At 33.9% G+C, this 20447-nt stretch overlaps 1 protein-coding gene across 2 annotated transcripts in view; it reads right to left on the bottom strand.

Annotated features, from left to right (window-relative positions):
* Positions 1-20447, bottom strand: part of LOC121733888 — an 80727-nt gene that overhangs the window by 25339 nt on the left and 34941 nt on the right. The window contains exon 1 of one of the 2 annotated variants that reach the window (XM_042124291.1): positions 1172-1182. The exons of the other annotated variant lie outside the window; for it this stretch is intronic. The gene's annotated coding sequence lies outside the window, so the exon portion shown is untranslated. Of the gene's footprint in view, positions 1-1171; positions 1183-20447 lie in introns of those variants that run through there. 2 annotated transcript variants of the gene reach the window in all.

The raw sequence follows: 20447 nt of genomic DNA, 5'->3' as shown, positions 1-20447 counted from the left end.
ACTCACAGAGGTAACCTTTTGTTACTTATGCCCAGTCTTTGAGGCTAAGAGCCTTGGGTTCCGTAAGGAAGTTTTTTCCTATTACTAACACTTAAATCGATGTTTATTCGTCCATCTGTCAGTCAAATAATGTATGTTTACTGTATGTTGCTACTACAACAACAAAAAATACTAATAACAAAATATAATATTTTTTAATGCTACAAAACCCTTCGTGCTCGAGATCGATTCGTACTTGGCCGGGTTTTCATTCTTTATATAAACTGTAACACAAGATTATCTATGAGTTACTGGCGCTTTTGAATGGCTTACATCAAATAATTAATCGATCAACAACTCTGTTGTATTGATAAACTCCTGTCAGAAAACTCTAAAACCAGCGGGCATTTAGCCCGGCGGCACATTATCCGAATTTGTGATCAGAAAAAATCGGATTTGGCCCCGCTCATACATTTTGACAGGTCAGAATTCTTATAGTATGCGGGGTCCACAACAAAATGTATGAACAGAGTGCGTTTCAGAGGGGAGTTCGAACTTTTCTGATCACGAATTTCGGATTATATGCAGCCGGGCTAAAAGCATGTAAAACGTTTTCCTGTTTTACTTGTAAGCACAATTACAGTTAATTGTATTTAAAAAAAATATATAACTCAATTAAAATAGCTTTGCAACATTCTCAGTCATACTTAATATCGCTATATAACTTTATGATTATTAAACTATGCATGATGCATTTTATTTATTATTTCACACGCCGCAAGGTATTCGAAATATGCAACATGAGCAATATGATTAATTGCAGATGCAGGCGTGACTTGGAGGAAGTACCAGGAAAATTACTGAGCAAAACCAGCCCAGGAAAAAACAAGCTTTGTACCATAGCCAGCCATGCAGAACTTAGTTTAGAGCAGATACCTGTAAACTACTAACGGCAACAATAATAATTATGAGACATTTAAATAAAACTTAAGTTATTTTTTTTAAATCTTTATTTAAGGGGTTTAATCGCAAAGCGATTATGACACCCGAATTCACATACATACAATAAAAATCAAAAAATAAACTTTTAAACAGGTACTTATCACAAAAACAAACAAAAAAAAAACAATAATAATAAAAAATAAACAAAATATAACAAATTTACCAGCGCTTGATTAGCAACAATTTGTACAGTTCTCTGGCCATATCCGAGAAAGGATTGGCCAGAGCACTGTTACAAAAACCCACATCTATCGACCTGCAAGATCTTGAGCCCCCAGTACAGACACATTCCATCAAAATATGATATAAATCATCGACCACATTACATCTCGGGCAACCGGGTGAAGAAGATTTACCCATTAAAAAGGCGAATTTATTTGACGGAATGTGTCCGGACCGAAGCCTAAAAGCAGCAATTAATTCAGTCCTACTTAAAACAATCTTTTTATCGTCAAACCAAAGAGATTTAGGCGGGTGCGATTGGATCGTCCTGTACCATATTCCTTTCAATTTAGAAACTTCATCAAAATACTCCCTCCACATGTCATAACATTGTTTTTTAATAACGCTGATAAAGTCGCTATACACCGGAAACATTGAGCACGGAATGCCATCGGAGATCGCCTCCCTAGCTAAGCCGTCCACTACCTCATTATAATCTAGACCTATGTGTGACGGTACCCACTGTAGAATAATAGATCTGCCTTGAGATGCCAGCTTAATAATAATGTTCAAAATATCGTAGGCTGTCGGTGTTCCTCGAACGGTCGAGGTACACCGAGCCAAATGTTGAAGCGAGCTTTTCGAATCAGACAACACGACTACTTTATTATAGTTGTTTAATTCCACATACGAAAGCACCTCTTTTATTGCTAAAAGTTCAGCAGACATTATAGAACAATTTCTATTTAACCTAAATTTAACTGAGTTATTTGAACGGGTATCCAAAAAAGCAGTACCAACTCCGCAGGCATCTTTATATATACAGATGGCTCTAAGCCATCTGTATATATGGAAACGAATTCCGAATAGTTGGAAGTGAGATACTCCGTACACGCGGTCCTTGACATTCGAGCATCCAACTGACGCTTCGGTTTACATAGCCTACCAATATTTAAACTAATAATCTGAGATAAGTAAATGTTTGTAACCCAAGTGCTTAAAGAAAATATTTCCAATTTATTACTAATGTGAATAGGAAGGGTACCAAATGATTCATGAATTGAAACTAACAACGGTTTACGTTTATTATTCCAAAACCGATGATGACACAATCCAGACAGCTGATCTACTAACGGCCGTTCCCAATATTTGATCTATCTCTGGTTTTGCCCTACTAGAGATAGGAATAGCTCACAATTGACATAAAATATATGTCTCTAATGTCTAATGTGAGTTATTCCTATCTCTAGTAGGGCCAAACCAGAGATAGATCAAATATTGGGAACCGTCGTAATTCGATACTAATTTTATTCATACTTTTACTCTTAAGCCAAAACTTTCCGGCAAGGAATCTACGACGCAAAAACAAAAGTTGAATACAAAGTTCGCTTTCCATGACATATTTTGGAGTGCTTTTAATAAAACTACCGATAGTTCTTAAACATAAATTTTGAATCACATCCAATTTACTTAAATTAGATTTGCAGCTATTGTCATATAAAAAACTTCCGTAGTCAAGTCTACTATGAACGAGGGAAATATATATAGTCTTCTTAAGTTTAATTCGATGTAAAGTTTGACAGAAAGTTTTTGTCAAAATTTTCATTCAATTAATATTAATAAGTACATAATGAGATATTATACACTACGGATTTTTTGCCTAATTTCTAATTGTTCACCTATGATTGTTTCTCGAAAATTGGCACTTATACAGGGTGTAACAAAAATAAGTGATAATACTTCAGGGTGTGTACGTGTTCCTTGTAGAGAGTTCAATGTGAAAGTAGCAGCGCTGAAAGAACAAAATTATTTTTCACTTTTGTATGGGCCTTGCCCGAGCGTCACGAGTTTCCCCATACAAAAGAGAAAACAAATTTTGGTCTTTCAGCGCTGCTACTTTCACAGTGACCTCTCTACAAGAAACGGTGTGTACATGTTTCTTGTAGAGAGTATTATCACTTAATTTTGTTACACCCTATATTATTTAATATTGTGAATGACCTAATATGAAAAGTAACCATTTCATAAATAACCATCTATTTTCGAACTATAATATAATATTACTGTAGTCGATTTAAATTTTCGGGCTATAACTAACATAGCCTTTTTGTCAACATTGTAGTGAGTCAACAGCACAATTATTAAGTATATTATTATAACCATCGACGCTCTTATATTAATTTATTGCGAATTGAGCCTGTAGCCAAGGTATTTTCTTTATGGCTTCCTTAAAGACTCGCTGATTAAAATGTATGGATGTGACATTTGACGAGTCGAACGTCAACGTCAAATTAACGAACACTTATGTCAATTCCATACATTTTGGTCAGCGCGCGGGGGTTCTATAAAAAAGCGATAAAGAAAAGTTCTCGGTTAAATGGTCAATTTACTTATCACGGCGATCGATATAAATCGTTCAAGGCTGTCGGCAGTGAGCAGTGGGTCAATATTTTCAACACGCGCCACGCTCCGATGCGCCCGCGCCGATACAGACTGTATGCACTTAATTGCACCAATTATGCGTTGATTTCTCTAGCGTGTTACTAAATAAATAGTTAGAAGTTAACATTTTAGGCTATTAAGGTAAATGTTTATTATATTTTTTTTCTATACTCTGTGGGATCATATGCTCGAGAACCCTAAAGAAAGATCTTTGGATCTAGTAAGGTAGGATGTACTAAGAAAACTTGACGACCTCTGTGGCTTAGTCGGTGGGCATGGTGGCGCGTTGGTAGCGCAAGCCGGGGGCGCGGGTTCGAATCCCGTCGACGGAACAAAAAGTTATCAATGTTCCTGGGTCTTGGATGTATATTAAATATATGTATGAAAATTCTTAAATATGTCATGTATAATATAAAAGTATTAAATATATTTCCGTTGTCTGGTACCCGTAACACAAGTCCTTCAGGTACTTAGCACGGGGCCAGACTGACGTGGTGTGAAGCGTCCATAGACAGATATAAAACTTCGATAGGGCGATGCAGGATTGGGACGCTAGTTGTTCGTCGATAAGCCAGTGCACAAATTTTTATTTTTTATGAGAATAGGCCACTTTATTTCTACCGCCTCATGAACGTATTCTTAGGGCACCTAGGCCATGGCCTATAACGGCCTATTTACAAATCCGGGGCTGCACTAAGTTAAGATGATACTAAATTCAAGAACCTAACCTCTTAGATTCCATTGCAGTGATTTCTCAAAGTTATCTTGAGTGACAAAATAATTTCCAACATCTCTAATGAAATTACAGTAATTAAAAACCACTTATGTCAATAAACATTAGTGTTGTCACTTAGTTTCAAAATGTGCGTTCACAATGGGCATGCAATTTAATTAATACGGTACAATAGTTGAGTCTGGGAACGAGTCAAGGTTTACGAGAAGCTTACTAACCGGTTTCTTAGTTTAAAACTAGAACGGTCTTTGTTTATATTAACCGAGGAAATGGTATGCAAATACTCGCGGACGAATTGCAAAGTCTTCTAATCCAAACAAAGACAGACAGACTTTCGTCATTTCATAAGTCAACAGTTTACCTGTATGACCGTACCCTACATATAAAATAGAGGTAAGAACTAAGGATGAGGCCAAACGAGCGTAATTTTATGATTCATGATGTAGGCTACGGGAGGAGGAATCAGAATAAAATTCTGGATATACGAGAAAGTCATTTATATTAACGAAAGAACACAGAATACACTTATGAACTAAATTTATTCGAAGACATATTGAAATTCGAGGCGTCGCTTAGTTATAGACAAAATAATATAAACATAGACAATAACTTCTTTTTTTATAAATGTAGCAAGGTGCAGTACGGCGGTGGTCGCGTCGACAACACATGGTTTCAAGTATGAAAAAAAAAAAAAATTTACGCGACCGAAATTCTGCGACTCACGACTCACAAAATTACGCTCGTTTGTTTACAGCCACACTTACAGCAACTATGGAGTTTCAGGTATCTATGTAGGTTCTGAAGGTCTATCTGACCAAAATGCCGAAAGTCTGACTTTTTTATTTTTTTTATTTTTATAAAATAAGGGGGCAAACGAGCAAACGGGTCACCTGATGGAAAGCAACTTCCGTCGCCCATGGACACTCGCAGCATCAGAAGAGCTGCAGGTGCGTTGCCGGCCTTTTAAGAGGGAATAGGGTAATAATAAGGGTAAAAGCTTAGGGAAGGGAAGGGAATAGGGGAGGGTCGGAAGGGAATAGGGTAGGGGATTGGGCCTCCGGTAAACTCACTCACTCGGCGAAACACAGCGCAAGCGCTGTTTCACGCCGGTTTTCTGTGAGAACGTGGTATTTCTCCGGTCGAGCCGGCCCATCCATGTCGAAACATGGCTCTCCCACGTATGGCTGTTATAAATTTAGTTTAAAATAGTCTTTGTTTATCTTGAATCGTGGAAATGTTATGCAAATACTTGCGGACGAATTACAAAGCTTTTGGTCTTCGCACATTCCTTGTATTTTGTGGACTGAGAGAGTTAATTCTGAAAAAGTTTGCTAAACCCATTAAAGATTTTTAACCATGTGATCGACAGCTTATGTATAGTTAAAAAAAAAGATATATAATCGTCCGTCACCAAAATAAAATAAAGAGACGATTTTTATTGTTTGATGTTGTGTACTTTTACGACATCACCAGTAGGATTTACCTAAAAGGAAGCATAATAGTAACAGTGACGTACATTTATCAGTATATTATGAAAGAAAATTTAATTAGCGTGCTATAAAATGAATATCAATAAAAAATAACAAGACGCGTGAGATGAACAGATAGACATGATGCATAGATACAAGTATCAAGAGAATAAGTTTAATTAAATCTTGAGATAGTGGTAAATGTAAAATGATCACGCACTACGTTCCACCTCGTGATCACTGATCACTGATTTTAGACTAATCAGTGGCGGACTAAAGTTAATATAGTAGTCATATTGTGCTCACGATTCTTTGTGGCCACACATTTTTCCTCCTCTTTCGTACTTTACAGTTTACACAATTTAACTCCATACACGAGCAACTCAAGCAAGTATACTTAAATAGTGTACATAAAATGTGCTGTTAAAATTACAAAAACAAATTAACTCTGTACATGAGCAAGTAGGAATCTATATATTTAAATAGTGTACATAAAATGTGCACTATGTATTTTTATGGTTTATATCACAAAATTTAGGTACGGAAAAGCTTAGATCAAACAAGTGGGCTTCCATTTGGTTAATTTCCTTAGTAAGTTAAAAAGTAAATATAGTTTCAAAACCAATAATATTATTTCATTACAATATATTATATTATACATTTATTATCGGATATATCCAAGTACAATTAGCAAAATGAGCCAATTAAATAGCAAATGGGGCGAATAATAATCAATTATGTATTTAATTAACTATTAACTTAATAAGCTGTTTTCAAACTCAATTTCAATCCATATGAATTTAAATACATATGGATTGTTATAAATACAAAAAAAAATACGTTGATTAACTGTTAATTTGATCTTCAAGATTAAAATTCGCGTAGAAGAGCGCGCTTACGCTTATTACGACGCTCTATCTAACAGTCATCTCAGAACAGCGACAAACAAAACGATTTGGTTGTCTATAAATAGCTGTATATCAATTTATATTATCTAGCCTCCGTAATTTAGTCGTTTATAAGATGTCCTTGACTGTGAGTATATCGGTTTGATTTCCGAAGAATAATTATAACACTTAAAGTTAGTTTAATCAATGTTTAGGTTTAACGCCCACTTCTAAGGAAGACATATAAAATCGGTGTAAGAACTATAAGAGCCATCAAAAATGAAATAAATAAAATAAAATAGCCTTTATTCAGATATAATAATAATTATAAAGTAAACAATGGAGTCACAAGAGTTACTTAAATAACTTTACATTATGGCCATGTGCCAAGTGCTGCGGTCGTGCGGCGTGTCCAGGTGGCGCGGCGCCCAGGTGACATAAGCGCCATTATTATATAATAATAACTCCCACACCGGTTTCGGTGACGGTGGCCAGTTTCATTGAAAACAGTCCAGTTACGCAGGAGTAATTTTATAGTGCCCAAGTGTGTGCGCAGTACACAAGAGCACTCTCTATTCCTTTACTCTCATAACCCAGTGGGACGGAAGACCGATACGACTGGCAAGAGACTGATCTCTTGCCAGTCGTATCTCTCTGCCAGTTGTAATATCTGAGCGCATAAGCGACTTTTTACATGCCCATCCGACGCATGGATCATCTTATTTGTCAGACAATCAGGTGATCAGCCTGCATTGTCCTAGCCAAACGTGGAAATAACATGTTTACTAACGCAGGAATCGAACCCACGACCTCCGAGTCAAGAGCCGCGTTCTAACCCACTGGACCACGGAGGCGTTATCTAGCATAAAACAACATATATAAATGTAGTATTAAATTCCTCGGTGAAGCAATTAATATATCAGAACATGATCTGAAACATTGCCTCACTGAAGTTCATCGCGGTTTGGCACGCTAATTGGCTGTTATCTAAACAACGATCTCGAATGCTATTCCATCAGCCAAGGCAACGAGTTTGAAAGCTATTTTTGCAGATTGATGCAAAATAATGATAGCATTTATGCCAGGTTTATGAGAATTTTTAACAGAAGTTTATGAATTCAGTAGCGCTTTAATTGGCTTGTCGTCTAATAAATAAATAAATAAAATATCTTTTTATTCAAAATGGGTATCATGATACACTTTTTGAAATCGAACGAAGAAACTACGTTGCCTACCACCGGATCGGGAACTACCGGATACAAAATAGAAATTAACAACATTAACAAAAACTGCTGTTCCAATATCTTAGAAATCATATGGCATGAATAAATTCTTAATAGTATTTGAGCTTGGGCTTGGGCTTTTTATTACTTTGATATAAATAATCTCATTTATGAAAATCGGAAGTAGTTCAAGCACATACGACGTCATGACAAACATATAGTTACAATATTTAATAAATACATAATATAATGAATATCTTAGAAATAATTTACTATTTATTTCGGCTTCTGTATAATGGGGAAAATTTTTATTAAATGTTCCATTTCAAACACTTAAATGTAAAAACTGTAAAACCAAAATCTATGAGTACAAAAGACTTCAACGCGTCGTAATGCTGCTCAATATATTGCGCTAAGAATTGACAAGTCAAAATTATTCACCCCTAACAAAAATAGAGGGGTGTCAGAGCTCGACGTGTCTGCTACAGTGCTACTCTACCTGTACAATGTGTGTTTGTCTATGGGATCATAGAAATCTAACGGGTGGACTGAATTTGGTCTAGCTCCTTGTGTTTGAAAGAGATCGATATTGTTATTAACTATATTTCAATTATCAAGAGCTTATATGTTATATTATAAACTTTAATAATAATTATTAATTCATCAACTCATTGTACACGTAAAATAGTTTGAATAGCCTTAATTCGTTAATGTTTTGCACTTGACAGCTATGTAGACAGATATTATAGAAATGCTCCATTTCTACAAAACGATAATTATTTTGTAAAGTTGGAACAAAATAAATGATCACCATGTACCATCAGAGAAACTGAATCATTGGCAGATGGCGAACCTACGTTATTTGATCAGGTTGTGTCAAGTCAATGCTAGTTGAAGACTAGTGTTGACATAACCTGACCAAATTACATAGGTCCGCTATTCACGTGTAAAATCAAGTTTTATTTAGGTATGTTTTATTCAGTGTGTTAAATAAAATACATTTCAAAAGGAGTTTATTATATCACAGTCATTTTAATGCTTTGAACTCAAAATAAGCCATAAACTTACCATTTATTTGTATGAATATATCAATAAGTAATAATATTATGTAACATTAATAACTTACATATTAAGTCCTAACCTAAATAACAATATTATTATTCGCTGTGCCACATCTATATTTTGTATATCTGTGGTTCTATAAACCAATAGCGTGGATATGGCAGCGCGGTGAACTTTAAAAGAACTTTAACCAAAATTATTATACTTCTAATATGCCTTTGTGCCTACGACATAAGGGTTAATATCAAAGAAATAAATGTAAAATAACTATGAATGTACTATACAATGAATCACGAAAGGTTTTCCGCCCGCTTGTGACGAAATATCGTGCATTTGTATATTTCATTGGGAATACAGTTGGTCTTAACTCTAAAATATTGCTATATAGAAAGTCAGTTTAACGAGAAGCTTAAAGAAGATTAATATGGCGATTTTCACGAAGCATGCTCATGTGCAAGCGCACACTACGTACTGATATTAATATATTATAGCAAAACCATTTTAATATTGACTTCGAAGGCGAAGGTGTCAACGTATTTGTAATACAGTTCCTGAACTCTTTTATTTTAACAGAAATGGAATATACAGAGTGTAACAAAACAAAGTGATAATACTTTAAGGTTATCACTTATCACTATGTTACTTACTTTAGAGTTCACTGTGAAAGTAGTAGCTCGGAAAGAGTTTTAGTCTTTTGTATGGGCCAGCGCACCAGCATCATGAGTTTGCCCATACGAAAGTAAAAAAAAAGTTGCTCTTTCAGCGCTGCTACTTTCACAGCGTACTCTATATAGGGACTCATACATACCCTAAAGTATTATGACGTAATTTTGTTACATCCTGTGTACCATACAAATAAATTTTGCAATGATGATCATTCATCACATCATGGGCATGAGCCAAAAACACACAACGAACTCTATAATATTTAGTTACTACTAATTATACTATTACAATAATTGGCAAAGTGAAAGTTGGTCTGTTCAGTTTATTACTATTTATTTCAATTAGACACGGCACAATTTTATGACAAATCGGACATAAAGATATATTAACCGTTTCAATCAGACGCAGTATAAAAACTTTAGAGGCGTAGTAAAATAATGACGTAGTCATTTTGATCGACAATCGAAAGTAAAGTTTATTACTTCTAGTACGCCATTATGACAAGAAAGTTTTACGATCGTGACCCTTTTGAATACCTATCAATAAATTTCCATTTATGAGTAGTAGTTAAATGAGAATTAAGTAATTTAAAGCTTTCATTACGTTGGTACTAATAATTAATATGACGGGTCATGGTATTAAAACTATACTTCCTACTTTCTTTTACTATTCATAAAATAACTCGTTTTAAATGTCGTGGGGACTGTATATTTTTAGGGGATAAAATGTAGCCTATGTTAAGGGCATAGGATACTTTTTATCCCGGAAAAATGCATCGTGAATTGTATAATATGCACAATGATTATAAAGTTATAGCGATAAAGATGAAGCCCGAAACTCTGTTGCGCCAAAATTTGTTTATCGCGTGGAAACTGTACATTTTCCAGAATGAAAATTATCCTTTCCCGGGACTCTTAAGTATCTCCATACCAAATTTCAGAACAATCGGTTCAGCGGCTTGAGCGTGAAGAGGAAACACAGACAGACAGACACACTTTCGAATTTACAATGTTAGTATGAATGCTTAAATTAAATTGTATGAAATCGCTTGTCATAATAACCGTTTGTATGAAGTACGGAAAGGATGCGTGCGCGCATGTTCTTGACCGCTCACACAATGGTTCGCGTGTATGCGAATACCTCTTTGTTGTATCTATTAGGATGCGCTAATGAGTATGTTTCATACTCATAGATAACTTAACAAGATATTTGAGTAAAGAATTTGCGTGTTGTTGCAAATATTGCGTGGGAAAAAGTGGAAGAGAAAAAATAGAGCTTAAATGGGCTAAAAAATAGGCTTTCATAGACATTACGATACTATTAGTCGTGGATTAAATGTCTATAAAAAATCAGGATGACAAACGAAGGAACGAGTAAAAATGAAGACTGGCGTGAGTGAGGATGACATATTATATTAAATATTATAATATCTTATCCGAAGGTAAATGATAATTCTATTGTTTTATCCTGGGAAGGTAAAAAAATCGAGAATAAATGAAATTTTTGACTCAGCAAATAATTTTTTGGTAAATTATGTCCATTTAATCAAAACTATTAAATGTTAAAAATTAGTAAAAATTTGACCGAGCTTTGCTCGGTATTCGACAAAACACGAATAAAATGACATTTTCTAAAAATGATTCCTAGCTAGATCGATTTATCGCCCCCTAAACCCCCTATATAAAGATATAAGATTATAAATTGATGTATCGAAAAATATTTTAAATGGAATTTCTAGATGTAACTTGTTAGGGCTGGTTTACATGTATTAAGTTGATAAGTAGTTAACTAAATTTTAACTTAATTTTAAGTTATTTATTGCATGTAAACACAAAATTTAGTAGCAAGTTAAAAAGTACTAAACAAGGAAATTAGACTATTTTCTATTATGTATGCAGGCGGGCCTTGTCACTTGACAATTAATTTCGGGCAGGCACTTCAAATTAAGTTAAAATTTAGTTACTACTTATCTACTTAATACATGTAAACCAGCCATAAGAGCCTAAGTAGTATAATATTATTATCATATATATGTAAGTTTACCTCTTAGGTGTTTCTTGTTATAGAGTAGGCTGGTATAAGTTCCAAAGAGAAAGTATGATTTATTTGATTTTGAAGTAAGTTGACAATTTTATTATAATGAAAAAAAATGATTTAAGAGAAACGATCTGTGTTAAAAATATTTTAATATTTTATCGGAGGAATAACAATAAACGTAATTGTCGTTTCTCTTATTTTACAGGTATGATATTATTATATTATTGTTGTATTTAGTTTGTTTATAATTTTACTTTTAGTGATTAAACTCTTATTTTACAGAGAAACAAAATTGTTTACTTGTTTTCCTCCATACATCAAAATAATCTTATCAACAACAATTCGCTTATCATAACAGTATGGAGAAGCTACAATTTAAATTTACTTTGCTACCTAAAAACGACGGAAAGTCCAATGTAATTTCTATAACGTCGATAACTACTCAAAGTAATAAAGAGTATTATATACCTGAAGAATTGCAAGATATTAGCAATCACACAGAAATAATGCAAACCGCTACATATAGTAAAGTGCGAAATAGCCTAAAGAAAAGATATCAGACCAGAAGGATCTGGATAAACATGACAGAGGAGTTGATGAAAATTTATGTAGACGAAAATGATAATCTTCAATTTGGAGACCAATATCTTGAAGAACTTTTTCTTGAAGAACAGGTGATCCAAAGGAGTGAGAATGCAGGTAATATAAATGAAATTAAATATCAAAGCCTTAAGGATATCGCAGAAAAATTTATAATTGATAAATTTTCAACTAAGAATATGAACGCAAACTTATGGATTGACACATTTGAAAAAGAATGTGCTCGTTTTTGCGTCACAACTAATGAACAAAAACTAGAAATTCTTAGATTATTTTTTGATAAGAGTTGCATCGACTGGTATAATTCGATGATTATGAAGCTAACACTTAACTCTGAATGGTCTATTTGGAAGTCAAAATTTTGTGAGACTTTTGCAAACAAAGGGTGGAATCCAGTCAATTTAGCTTTATCATATAGATATAGAGATGGTTCTTTACTGGAGTATGCAATAAGAAAAGAAAAGCTTCTACTGGAAATGAGAACATCTATAGATGTAGGCACATTAATAGACCTGATAGCAGCAGGCTTACCAGATCACATATTGCATAAGATTGATAGAGAGATTTTAACAGATACGATAGATTTGTTCAATGTACTAAGAAAACACGAGCATATGGTACAAAAGAAAAGTAATATGATGAATGGAAAGAAAATGTATAAGACTGCCTGGCGAGCTAATGAGTATAACGAAGCAACTCGAAATACATGTAAGATTTGTGAAAATTTAAATAAAGGAGCTCGTTATCACTCAGAAGCTACATGCTGGTTCAAACCAAAAGATGATAATAAGGTAAAGAGAAATTTAATAAGACATGTGAATAATTCCGAAATTGAGGCGGAGTTAAATGAAACTGAACAAAAAAACTAATAGTGACACCATTAATAACTATAAAATTAACAATAAATGAGAAGTTACAAATAGATGGAATTTATGATTCAGGCTCTAATGTTTCTTTGATAAATTCAAAATTACTTAAAATAAAGAATAAAGGAAGGAATGTAAACGAGGCAAGCTTAATAACTATTAATGGTGTCCAAAAAGCAACTGGTTTGACTAGATTAAGAATTAAGATTTTTGAAGTAGAAAAAGACGTGGATGTTTACGTCATTGATGAAAAGAATTTCAAACATGATTTTCTCATTGGTTTGGATAATTCAAAAAAGTCCCATGATTACAACAAGAAATTATTTGACAAGAATCGGAAACATTGTAATTTTAATGTGGGAGATCTAGTTTATGTTAAGAATGGAAATAGACTTAATAGATGTAAGTTAGATGAAGTTTATATTGGACCATTTAGGATTGTAAAGAAAGTGTCGAGTTCTATATATGAAATAGATACAGGTCATAGAAAAGCTGAGTCAAACCTATTTCATGTGACTAAAATGATTCCTGTACCTATGTTAGACTTAAATTAGACTTATGTAGGCCTTTAGATTTATCGATGTAAAAAAAAATGGATTTTTTTTTTCTCCTTAAGGGGGGAGATGTAAGTTTACCTCTTAGGTGTTTCTTGTTATAGAGTAGGCTGGTATAAGTTCCAAAGAGAAAGTATGATTTATTTGATTTTGAAGTAAGTTGACAATTTTATTATAATGAAAAAAATGATTTAAGAGAAACGATCTGTGTTAAAAATATTTTAATATTTTATCGGAGGAATAACAATAAACGTAATTGTCGTTTCTCTTATTTTACAGGTATGATATTATTATATTATTGTTGTATTTAGTTTGTTTATAATTTTACTTTTAGTGATTAAACTCTTATTTTACAGAGAAACAAAATTGTTTACTTGTTTTCCTCCATACATCAAAATAATCTTATATATATATATATATATATATTTTTTTTTGGTAGAAAGACCTTGCTGGTCCTTGCTAAATTTCATTTTACGTGACACACGATGAAAACTCACTGCACCTCTTATTTTATAGGAATTGCCGTTATATAATATTTATTCAAAAATTTATGATTCAGATTAGGGTCAGTCATAAATATTCCCAACAACATCAATAACTATTATGAGTTACCCACATTTCAACTATAACCAATGGAGTCATACAGAATCTTTACACTGCCATTTATCTATCAAATTGCCCACTTATTCATAGACCACAAACAGTTACACGTCAAATATCGCGGTCCATAATTAAGTCGGAAAGTCATCACTCATCCGATAATAAATACATCCTACAAACGTTCTTACACTGCACGATGCGATATATCGCACGCGGCACGAGCTTAAACCTATTAATTTTATTTTATACTGAGTCTGGATCATAAAGTTAATATACCTAGCGGAATAGAGAAACAAAGGCCTGAGCAAGAGAGATGTCTCTATCAGTAACACTGCGTGGTAAAAAAAGACGTGTGATACATGAGCACTCTTTTTTGGACGTCCAGTCAGCACGTGCCGCACGTTGACAATTTAATCTCATAGAATTCATGTTCAATCATGCTTGTGTAAGTGTATACTACACATATTTTTCACACAGATGAAAACCAATTTCGGTTTCGTTTGACAGCTCTATTCCATTATTAACTTTATGGTCTGGGTAGAAGAAAATTAAATTATGGCATTTATTATTCAAATTGATAATTTTAGTGCCTTCTAAAATAATTTATAACAATTATGTAATATCGTTACGACTGCGACAGATGAAAATCGTATCGTACTTTGTAAGTGGATCTAACAGTATTCTGACATTATTTCAATACCTAATACCTCGTGTACTCTAAGTACCGGTATTATTGAAGGATCCGATTTATGTATAGCGGTAAACAAAACGAGGTTAATATGTCCAAATATTTATAATTTATTATCACTACAGTTTAAACCGTGTTTATGAAAAAAGTAATAAATGAGTTCCAATTTTAAAATTCAATTTCGACCATTTGAAAAATTGATTGTAATTAAATTGAAAGTTAATTTCAACATTCCTGATGACTAATATTGGTATGATAAATGGTAGTTATTAATTTATGCACCTCGTGAATACGATATTTGAAGCGATTCTTTTCGTATGTCTCATCTTCCTCAAGTATTTGTTTCATTTCCGGAGCTTTTTTTAAAAACCCGGTTATTATTGACATTGCAAAACAATATTAGTAAGAAATTTAAATAAGAGCGCATATTATCTCCGTTAAACTTGCCTCTTTCTAGTTAATGAAATTATTATAATAAAGGCCCTTAATATTTTTAAGTTACAAATTACAATGTTGTCCTTTATTGAAAAAGACGATTAGCGATTCGTGCAAACGGACCAATTTGAATGGATGCAAATGTACAATGTAGTATACACAGACGACAACATAGGCTGACTTTGATCAAGCGAAAATGGATAGTTTCTTCATTTATTTTGCACATAAAAATTGCGAGCAACATCTAAATAAATGTATCAATGTTTTTTTTCTTTGAGGGTTTATGCAACGTTTGGCGTCAGGTCAAACAATGACTCAGCCACACTGTTCCGACCATTGACACCAGGTTTGTTGCACCCCAGTGTGAACTCGCCTTTGCCCCACATTGAAAAAGAAAAAATATGCACAAAATGTGCTTGCTTATGCAAAGTCATCGGTTTGCGGTTTTCTTGACAGCCAAGTTGAGCCAAAGAGTTTGATATAAGTGGATAAACATAATACTCGTACAGTTAAATAAAGCTCTCGCAAATCCATACTGTAATAATATTATAAATGCGAAAGTGTCTCTGTCTGTCTGTTACCTCTTCACGCTTAAATCGTTAAACCGATTCTGCTGAAATTAAGTATGGAGATACTTTGAGTCCCGGAAAAGGACATAGGAATTAGGATATTTTTTGTCCCGGAAAAATTTTACGGTTCCCGCGCGATGATGCGAGTTAAGAATTGCGGGCATTATCTAGTTAAATTTTTATGAGCATAGAATAGGATTTAGGGAGTAAAGTAAGGAGCCTCCTTCCTTAAAAGCCCTGGGCCCTGGAAAAGTGCCTGCGTAAGGCTGCGTTTCCACCAGAAATGTGTTGCGACTTGCGAGGAATGTGTTTTTGAGAACCAATAGAATCGTTTCATTCTATTGGTATCCTCGCTCAGCGCAGCGATTCTATTGGATCTTAGAAACACATATCTGGTGGGAACGCAGCCTAATACGGGCTTTAGTTTCCATTACAACTACATACAAAATAATACTTGAATGAAATTGATAAGAGTGAGTATATTTAAAAGCGTTTTGTCTTTACCATAAAGCAGCGCATCCTTTTTTCACGCGAAAAAACCCTTGAAAGGTGACTGACAACCATAAAAATCTGCATTACAGAGACACTCTGCATTGTTATATTTAATCTATGGCCTCTGGCACTCACGGTAAGCTAAAACGATTCTCACGAAGCACGAACAATCTGTGCAACGCAGCCATTATATAAAATTAAATTCGGAATTCATAAATGTAAATAACAAGCATCTAATCACAGCGTTCGCGGTATCTTATGCCAACTCCGGAAGAATAATTGCATAAACAATACGTTATTACATCAAGTATCAAGATCTTTTAAAGGTTATTCTCAGGTGTGTCATAAAGTCGAGTTTAAACACGAGTTGTATTTAAATAAAAGAATATAATATAATATCATAAAGGCTCTTTCTCACACTTTGAGCAAACAATTTAGAAAAGTCATCTGATTCGTTGCCGTGGTGAAGAAAGGTGAAGAAAAAGTAATATTTCGGAACTATTTTAACACTATTGTCACTTGTGATACTTTTTTTAAATCCGTGAAGTTAGTAAGCTTATTTAAAAAGAAAGAAGTTCTTATTTTATTTTAATTCTCACATTGGGTTTGTTAGGTAATAATCACTTAATTTTGTTAATAAAATAATATAATGTATGCAGATGAGCAAATAAGCTTGAAATCCTCAGAATTCAATTTAGTAACAATTACAAACAATAATGTTAAAAACATAACTTCTAAATAGTTTTCGACACTTCTATAAAAATCTTAAATGGCCATATTTATATTGCAAATTCTAAGACGGCGTTGCGAAAAAATTGTAATTAGTCGTCGCCACGTTGTGTCGTAACGTATTGTCACGACGTCGCGCCGCGCCACGTTTACTCAGCCGCAGGCTTATTAAGCTATTCCCTTAAAACCAGCCATTAGATGTCGAAATCAAACTTTAATTCTTTGTAATTTAATAAAGCCCAATTTCTTATACGTACTGGGTGTAACAAGACTAATGCCTGTTTTCATCAACCGCCTCCTAACGCTAAGTGGTCCCCTAGCGGCCATTAAGGGTACATATCCTTCAAGATTTCACGAATTTTTGTGAGTCACGTTCGTCCTTAGGGCGTAAGAACTTTAGCAAAACATTAGTTTTTTAAATGTGTTTGTTTTAAGAGATATTTGACCCGTAAAGATCGCTAGGGAACACTTAGCGTTAGGAGACCATTGGTGAAAACAGGCATAAGTGATGATATAAAGAGATAACTCTGAAAATAGCAGCCTTGACAGAGCATTTTTTTTGAGAGAGCATGGGCAAGCGCCACAGCGTCAGGAATTTTCTCACACAAAAGTAAAAAAAGTTACACTTTCAGCGCTGCTACTTTCACCGTGAACTCTCTATAAGGGGTCCGTACACAACTAAACCTACAGTTTTATCACTTAGTTTTGCTACATCCTGTGTTTAATAATTAATAGACATTAAAGTAATATATAAATAGTTTGCGCTACGTGTTTCTGAAAAAGAAAAGCTACGTGGTCTTATATTCTACTGAACATATTGAGAAAACTAACTCAGTAATCTTTGTTTAGTTGCAAAGTGAATTAAATAAAATTATGAACTTATGAGTAATCACTAAAATTATTATTATTTATTACAGCTCAGCTTTAAAACACATCAATGGCATATTTTGATTTACTAGCTGTTTGACCGAGCTTTGCTCGGTATCCGATGAAAATGACATTTTCTAGAAATGATTCCTAGCTAGATCGATTTATCGCCCCCGAAACCCCCTATATACTAAATTTCATTTCTCGTATAAAGATATAAGATATCCATCCATACTTCCATACTATATACTATATATTATACATGCGAAAGTGTGTCCCCTTCACGCCCAAACCGCGGAACCGATTTTGCTGAAATTTGGTATCGAGTTACTTTGAGTCCCAGGAAAGGACATAGAATACTTTTTATCCCGGAAAAATATACGGTTCCCGCGCAATAAACGAATTTTAGCGCGAAGGAGTTGCAGGTGTAATCTAGTGTTATTTAGTAGCGTAGTTTATAATATTGTGCTCTAGTAACTCGTAGCGCAGTTCCTCAAACCGCAACAGAAAATGTAAATTCTTACAGCTATTAATCTAAAACAATTAAGAATACTATGAACATTGTGCATGGTCTGATTCATTTGTTTTTATTTAAAGCCATCAAAATGCAGATTCCGTGAAAGTGAGAGAAGCACAGAAATATTACGTAAGTTTTTGCTCTATTTTTAACGGACTTCCAAAAACGAGGAGGTTATATAGATTCTAAATCTATCAGCAACGGATTTTTAGATACATTAGGGCAATGTTTTCCAAATAGCTTATTATGTCTGTGGATCACGACTCTTCTGGGGAATCACAAAGCTGAAGGGGGTCGCCAGAGGTCGAGAGACCTATTTCAGTAATAACAACAATGGATTAAAAAACCTTACTATATTAAGTAGGAGAATTTTAACAGAAGCATATGTTTATAAGCATGCATGATAAAAAGCAAAGGGTTATCGCGAAATATTTTTTTTATTACCTCGATAGCGGGAATAGCAGACACAATATAGATTTTCAATTGTTATGCGACAGCAGGGTACCGCTTGGGGATTGATGGGTTAAGTCAAGGGGTCAGATCATACAATTTTTGAATTGGAACTAGTCGTCAATAGCAGTAATATTATACTTGTTGTCCGTATCTTAAACAAACGCACACCGGTGTCTTTGTTCTAATCCTAAGACATGATAATATTATTATACTATTGAGGGCATATTATGTTCCATACATTCTGGCTCACATCTTGTGGAAAACGTCTGAAAGTCTTATATATTTTAATAAGATTACTCAACTTTGCTATTCATTGTAATTTATCAATGATGTGATAAATGTTTACAGATGCGTCCACGACATAAATGGCATGTTACGTCCAAAAAAATATTTGCTAAAAAGGTCTAAACCGGTAAAGGTACATTTTTGGCAGTGCAGCGCCCTTTTTCTTCTGTTGACAATTTCCATAAGAGACCAACGACCAACATGACAAATGTTTTTATTCACACCTAACAGAATTTGTGCGTAAAAAATAAAAACATATTGAGTTAATCTTTTGCGCGTTGTATAATTTCTTTTGGCAATCCTGCTGGAATCGTACATTTTTTCCGAAATGATATCAAATAGCATGCTCTTCGTAGTTTACTCTATACGCAAAATTTACTTGAAACTGCCAAGTGGCTTACGGCAACATAGAAAGCAAAGAAATACTTTAAAAATGTTATCATAGATTACAACTACTTAAAACGACAATAATCATATTATAGGTCTACCAGAATCTGATGGCAGTTTTTGACAGCAGATTTTCAAAAAATATCCTTGATCATTGGATAAATTTTCACATGTTTTACATACAAAATAAGCCGTTAAAGGAATAAAAAAGGATGAAAGTTTTATTCCTATTACCCCGGTATTGTTAGAGTCATTTTATTTTCTCACTTTCTGCTATCAGATTCTGGTACACCTATAATAATTTGTGATATAGGTACATAAGTGATAACTGATAAGTGTGCAATGCACATTTATGTATATAATATATCACCGTGCTCATCGCAGCCCAACACAATAATCTAACTTCATCACTTTGCAACAAAACCCAATGACACTACAAATTATATAATTACTCAGTATCATAATAATAGGGCATCAAATCAAACAAAAGTAACGGAAGTGACTGAAATAGGTGAAGACACTGTGTGAAGATTATGTAAGGCAATGAAAGTGCGATCTTCGCAGATAATATATTATATCTGTTGCGACTTGCGGTACAAAAGGTGAACTAGTTTACCGATACGCTTTTGTAAGGAGAGTACTTGGAAAGGGAAAGATATGGCGTTACGCAGAATGAAGAAAAAAGGAAAATTAATTCTTAGCATATTATGTAACTACTGTTAGGACTTAGGAGCCTTTTAAAT

This window comes from Aricia agestis, chromosome 14 (assembly GCF_905147365.1).
Source record: "Aricia agestis chromosome 14, ilAriAges1.1, whole genome shotgun sequence".
NCBI classification, from domain to species: domain Eukaryota; kingdom Metazoa; phylum Arthropoda; class Insecta; order Lepidoptera; family Lycaenidae; genus Aricia; species Aricia agestis.
Note: the sequence above shows the minus strand (reverse complement) of the source record. Positions and strands in the feature narration are given on the sequence as shown.